This window comes from Sorghum bicolor, chromosome 2, assembly GCF_000003195.3.
Source record: "Sorghum bicolor cultivar BTx623 chromosome 2, Sorghum_bicolor_NCBIv3, whole genome shotgun sequence".
Lineage (NCBI taxonomy): Eukaryota > Viridiplantae > Streptophyta > Magnoliopsida > Poales > Poaceae > Sorghum > Sorghum bicolor.
In genome coordinates, this window is record NC_012871.2 from 71,010,804 (window position 1) to 71,017,829 (window position 7,026).

Below are 7,026 nucleotides of genomic sequence, written 5' to 3' on the forward strand. Positions count from 1 at the left end.
GAGCACAGCGGCGGGGAAAACCGGTGGAGCAGAGACGACATTGGATGATGGCAAATGGTAGCCTCGGCGGAATTCCACGGATGACGAATGACAACGCACGTGATGGATGTGGGGGGCGTGGATCGGGGTGCTAATGGTGATGGCGAGCCCGGTTGGTGTTTTTATTTTCGAAAAAAGATGTTGGCGCAATTAACGGGTTCAAACGGGTCTTACGCTGGTGATTTATTATTTAATGTTTGTGGGACAATCCCTCATAAAAATCCATCAGCTTTTGTTTGAGTCGCCGGATGTTTAGGGTCTGTTTGGTTGGATGGCTAACACCTAACCAGACTCTAAGAAGCCAACTTTGAGTTGTTTGGTTGTCTATAAACAGTCCATAGCCAGGCTCAGGTAAGCCACTTTAGACACCTTAGCCAGACTCTAGAAAAACGAGATGGCACTCCGTTTTTCCGTGGCCAGGTTTGGGCCAGCTCGCTGATCCATTCCAGTCACCCCCTCCGCTCCCCTTTGTTCGCCTCCTCCGCTCGTCATCTCCGGCAGGCTGCGGCCCTCCCCACTCGTCCGTGACCTCACCTGTATCTCCCCTAGCTCCATCTCCATCCACGCAGGATGGTCACCATCTCCGGCGTCCGCGCCAAGACCGAGCCCGAGCTTCTCCAGCGTCCGCGCTCGACTGCAGCTCGTTTCAGATCTCCGGCAGTTTCTCCGCCTGCACCTCCGACGCTCGTTGTAGCTCGCCCCACCATATCCTTTGTGCTTGTCTTCCCCTCTCAATGCTATGAAGGTGGGCAGCCACCATGGTGTGCCCATCCGTTGTAGCATGCTCATGGAGGCCTTGAGGACCTTCACTGAGGAAACAGCACCCCCAATCCCATAAGAATCCATGGAAGAAGCTTTGGGTTCTTGGTTTCTTAGCTTGTATGTTCTCTATTTTTGTCTGTGTGTGGTGGATCTGAATCCCAATTCTAATTTGCTCACCACTTTCCTCTCGTATTCTCTCCTTCCCTGCTGCCTTGCAGCTTCAGCTCTAGGCAAGCTAAGGCACATCCGTATCTACAAGCTCAGGGCTTCACTTCCAGCACCCGGCGGTGTGTTCCCACTTACCTTCTCCAACGTGCCTTTCTTCACAAGCGTCGGCGCCGAAGGATGTACTGGAGTTGACCGTCAGTGAGAGTGCGTGCCACCTGTTCGAAGGTTTGTTCCAAAGGGGTAAACTTACCATGCCAAAGACAGGGTGATTCTATGCAACGTGAAGCAGGCAACCAAACATATTTTTTCCAATCCAGGCTTGAGTTGCCAATGCAACCAAACAAGTGTATCTTGGCTTATACAAGCCAGGCTTTGACTGCCCAGGCTTAGTTAGCTAGCCAGGCTAATCCAAAATGTGAACCAAACAAGTGTGCTGCTGATGTTTGGTTGTGTTCTTTTTGAATGATCGTTCTAATTATTTGAAGGGGCTTAAACGTTTCTACTCCTATTTTTGAAGCGAAACAATATGATCGTTCTAATTATTTGTTATTTTACTCCTGTGATTTTAAAATGAAAGCAGACTTTACCCCTGCTCTGTATAGTCCTTTTTTTTTGACAAGGTCTGTATAGTCCTTTTAACGGTGCTAACTTTTAGGCCAAAGGATAACTTTGCCCAAACATTTTTACCCCTGTTTTATTTTGATATTTAAGTTTTTACCCCTATTTTCAGATTAATAATTTGAAAATTTTAATACAGAATTATATAATTCAATCATTGCAGAACTCAACAATTTTTAGAAAAATCGATAGCATTTTAACTAATAATCCATATAAAGTTATAAACAAAAAATTATATCACACAACAAATTAATATCACACGCGTTGCATTAATGGCAACTAGCCAGGTCCATATAACATGCCATCATACAGTAACATACAAGCTAAATAGTTATATCTCGGTAGATATCTAAACATTTGCTAAATTTACAGAGCGAGGCAGAATGATATTCAAAGTAGTAGAATTTGTTTGATGACTAGATATGCGGACATTTTCCTGTTCAAACAAAAAAAGAAACAATGGCGGAAATTTGTTAATGGTAGTAGAATTTGTTTGACGACCAGATATGCAGACTTTTTTCTGTTCAAACAAAACAAAAAGGAAACAATGGTGCAAATTTGTTAGGCTCACAAAAGTATTGGGAGAAGCGAGCAAAACAGAGATCAGAGTTTAACTGAGACACATAAGTGTGGTGTATTAAAACCATCAAGAGCATCAACCAATAATGTGGTGTATTAAGACAGAAACGAACATGAATAAGGAAAATGGAATCCATACAGATCAACCCATACATGGTTTTGAGTTTGTTGAGAACAATTAGGTCATGTTATCAAAAATTCATGAACAAAAAACCAAGCTTCAAGTTTCCACAACGGTAAAACCGAATTTCACTACCAAGTCGCTGTTTTGATAACCGAACCACCATGACGATGAATACATGCTCATGATCACAGAGGGAATATGAACAAGGATACAAACTACCATTACTAAAAAGGCTAAAGTAAGAAGCGCCAGCAAAACTAGCCCAACAATTTTAAACGGGTTCCAAACAAGGCATATAGCCCAAAAGGCACAGAAACTACAAGTGACACTAAAACGGCACTCAGCCAGCGAACGGAATCAGTTGTTACTCATTGTCAGAGCGCAAATGTCCATTCTGCTTGTGGAATGAGAGAGCCACCATCTTGACAGCCTCCGCACCTTGCACCACACATACCTGGCCAATATGTGAGAAAGGAGCATATCATACAAACAATCTCAGTAGGATCCACCAAATTGCCCAGCAAACAGCTGACAACCCCACAGCATGCATTTGGGATCCTAGAGGAAGAATGTTGTTAATCCAGACCCAATATTGCTCCATACTCCCAGGTCTGCACTCAGACCCAAGAGAAATAAGCCAGCAAACTCCAGATGTATTTGGCTGTCAAACATCCAAAGAAAAGATGATTTCTTGTTTCTATTTCATTACAAAAAGCACACTTTTTGTTTCCTTTACATTTCCTTTTACTCAGGTTGTCTTTTAGTAAGAATGGCATCCTGTGTTACTAGCCACATGAAGATTTTAATTTTCAAAGGCATTTTAGCCTTCCAGATTTTCATGAAATTGGGACCATATTCATATTTGCATAACAGTTTATAAGTTGATTTAACAGAGAACACACCAGATTTTTCCAAATCCCATTTTGTCTATCTTTATCCTCATTTGTACCACATCTAATCAAAATATCATGTAAACGTCTTAGCTGATTTTGCAAATCTTCATGCCACCATCTTCTAAAAGTAATGTGCCACCTTTTCCTTTTCATAGTTTCAACAGTAGCATCTTGTTCCTTATAAATAGTGTAAAGTTGTGGGAATTTGTCTGCCAAGGAGACTAATCCGCACCAACGATCATGCCAAAAACTGCATCCTCAGTGATGGATTCCAAATGTGTAGCATATCATCAGCGCCTATTTGTTGGTTCTTTTGTTTTGTCATATATTGATACCTGACCTGATTCAGCATATCATCAGCTCCTATTTGTTGGTTCTTTTGTTATGTCATATATTGATACTTTGACCTGATTCAGACCATGAATCTTTTATATTTCCCTGTTTTTTTTCTATGAAGACTGAGAACCATTTCACTAGAACATAGCAAAAACTGCAGATACTAGGCCAGGCATCTAACCAACTATTGCTTATCTACTTAAAGGAGCCAAAAGTTCTGTACATGGGAAGGGTCTTTAGATTCTCAATGAGAAGGAAACTGAACATTTCAGGATTCAAGCTTAGTACATTTCAAGATTCAAAGGTTAGTAGATTTTCGCAGTTATTTTACCATTACTTAGTTGCAACTTAATGATGAAATACAATCCAGTAAACTGAATTAAATATCGAAAATATAATGATGGCGATCAAATCATACAACTTACTAATCTAGCTAAGGTACACTGAACAGTACTACGAAACATTACACAGACACAATGATCCTACTAATTAACCATTACCATCAGTGGAGTCACAGTCACTGGCAACAAATGGCTCATCAGCAACTTTCCTAACTGGTGTGGTAGTAGAAAATTATATAAAACCAAAATCTGCGGAAGGCATTATTAAAGACGCTGACCTCTACCAACACATGTGGAACATTGTTTTCGGAAACGCCAAGAGTAGATAGAAGAATCAGAAACATGAGATACTAAATCAGCCTCATCATAAGCTTCATAGCTAGGAGTGCCCTGCAGATGAACAAAAGCAAAGTACAGATTCAATGAATAAACATATAGTGGATAGAAGTAAATGCAACAAAAAAGAACCACCTCACCTTAAATTAAAACTTTATTATAATACGACTATTCAAATGATGCGTCTTTTTTTGCCCTTCTTCTGGTCTTCTGCTCCTCTTCTCTTTGTGTAAGCTGGTAGTTCTGGTGATGGAAGGAGTCTGGATATCTGAGCCATGACTCCTTTTGCCAAATAGCAAACCTTCTTCTCAGCAGCACTATCAGGATTGTAATCAAATAGGACTATGCCTAAAGCTCTCTCACTCATACTAAATACAGGAGCAGCTAACAACCTATCAAATCCAGCATTAGTCTTTTCTGTGTAAGGACATGAGACTAAGAAAAACTCATCTGAACCATCAACAACGACCGTGGACTTCATGTGATAGGAGTCACTTGACTCGAGAGTAACAAAGATACGAGTACAAGAGACATTAGTAGACGAAAAGGGCAAGAAGATCAGAGCTTGAGACACAGCGGTGATAGGACCTTCCTCCCAGTAAACTCTCTCAGAATCACAATGGCGCGCTGTTCTCAGCATGCAAAAACTCCTGTCAATTGCAACAACCGAAGCCAACAGCTCAGTTTTGTCAAAAAAAGATACCTTGATTCTGTCTCCTTTGTCCTGAACGAAGGACGATTGAGTTAACACAAAAGTCTCATCCTTAGTCACTTCTGCAACAAGTCCAATGCAATAGTCGGTGCTTTCTGTTTCTCCAACAATCACAACAGACTTAACAAGTCTATCCTCAATCCTTGCCATTGTTGAATCAGAGACAAATGATCTACAAGATTATAACAATTTATCAGATTAATACACACATGCGGCTATATAAAACTACGATACATGCTGCTCAAACAAGAAAAATTCAAAAAAAAAAATTATGATGTTCAACAAAAAATGGCAAGATCTTAGCCCCACAGTTCCAAAAGGTTCTTTTTAAATCAAAAAGGATGAGCTCCTTAGTTCAACAATGAAAAAAAATGCAAGACAGCTAACTGGCCAAACACACAGCTCCTATACATTGTTGCCTTATGACTTATGAGAATAGCATTATTGTTAGAACAACATTATAATATGAGCATTATTGTTAGAACAGCATTATAATCTGAACATGTAGTACACTTCCATCAACTATGAAATAATCTGTACATTTACTAGCAAAGGTACATGATGTAAAAATACATGTTGGTAGGTTATTACTAGCAGATATATTTTTTAATATTAAGTTGGAGTACCACAGCAAAATTATGAAAGAAATTCTCATACTCACTTCCTGATAAAAAGAACAATAACTAGAAAAGCAAGACCTATATATAGCTTAATGCCAACTAGAGATAGCAGTAATAGAACAATGAACATGCCAACTAGAGATAGCAATATAAAGTAAACCATGAAACAAGGATAGTGCAGTGCTAAGAAGTAGCAGCTTACCCAGAAAAACGGTAGCTGTGCTAAGGTAGTGCAGTGCTGTATCTGATTGCTAAGGATGACTTACCAGAAAAAACAAACAGTCATAACAAAAACGAAAAAAATACATTCCAGGTAATAAGGAATAGGGAACAATTCTCTCATACTATCTCAAATAATGCAGTCATAACCCATGTAAGCACAGGTGCCACTTCTTAGCTTCAGAAACAAAAAAAAAATCAAAAGTACATTCAGTTTGCAAGCTCCCAAGACAAACTTTATAATTTAGGACCTTTTTCCTCAGCCAGCGAGGCTGTCAAACAGTAAACTAGAAGGTATTCAAAAATCACATTGCCCCAAGAGCCTGGTGAAAGCAAAGCCTGAAGTAACAGTTAAAGCCCAAAGTCACACAAATACAGCATTAAATTGCTACTCCCTCTGTGTATATAAATTGCTACTCCCTCTCACAGCGCATTAAAATGCTCCTAGCTATGTTTTTCTTTTAAGGAAAACACATCTCATATGAAACCTAAAGAATTAATACCTAACTATGAACGACACAACTGCATGCATTGTTTTGATCACAGATCATAAATCCACTAAATCGCATATTACTGAAAACAACTAAATCGCCTATTACTGAAAAGCGCATTCTCCTGCTGCTATTCTACACAAGGAAATGAAAAAAAAATATGGAAACAGGAAATCACAAACAATATGCAGGTTGGCATCCCAAGCAAGCTCACAAACAAAATATGACATCAAGAATGGAGAGGGATGGAGACCAAGCCGGACCTAAAAACTGAAGTGCCCTAGTCGAGACCGTGTTGAGATAGTAGATAGAACCGCAAATCCTGGTCGTGTCTTGGATGAGATAGCAGCGCAGATCCTGGGAACACAGTACCGTACTAACAGGTTCAAGCATCCCGGTATCGTACTAGCAGGTTCAAGCAAAACGAGAGGGAGAGAAGGGAATTGATAGGAAGAGATCCGCACCTCAGGACCTGGAGTTTCAACCGTCTCCCTCTAAGCCGGCAGGAACCGATGCCGCCGCCGGCCGCCGCCGCGGTGTACTGAAACCCTAACAAGGTAAACCGGCTGAGGAGAAGGGAAGGGAGGAGGGGATGAGGCCGAGGAGGACTGAAGGAGGCGGAGAACATACCCTTTTCAAGCGCAAGCGGTGGCGGGGCCGTCGCCGGCAGATGTGGCAGCGAGTTGCGTGCACCGGAAGCGAGGCTAGAATCGCGAGCGTGAGAAAGGGAGCGACGCGAGTTCCGGCCTCGGCACTCGGGTAATTCTTTCTCCCCCTTCCACAGCCTC

At 41.1% G+C, this 7,026-nt stretch overlaps 1 long non-coding RNA gene across 5 annotated transcripts; it reads right to left on the reverse strand.

Annotated features, from left to right (window-relative positions):
- On the reverse strand, nt 2,285-7,026 carry LOC8056360. Of its 5 annotated transcripts, none has more exons than XR_002450034.1 (7): nt 6,869-7,026; nt 6,703-6,779; nt 6,502-6,595; nt 5,731-5,779; nt 4,337-5,080; nt 4,139-4,250; nt 2,285-2,744 (listed from the first exon to the last, which is right to left on the reverse strand). It is a non-coding gene; the product is annotated as an uncharacterized LOC8056360 (long non-coding RNA). The 5 variants fall into 5 exon arrangements; XR_002450033.1 differs by having other exon boundaries at nt 5,731-5,789; XR_002450035.1 differs by lacking the exon at nt 5,731-5,779 and having other exon boundaries at nt 4,337-4,823; nt 4,900-5,080; nt 6,869-7,025.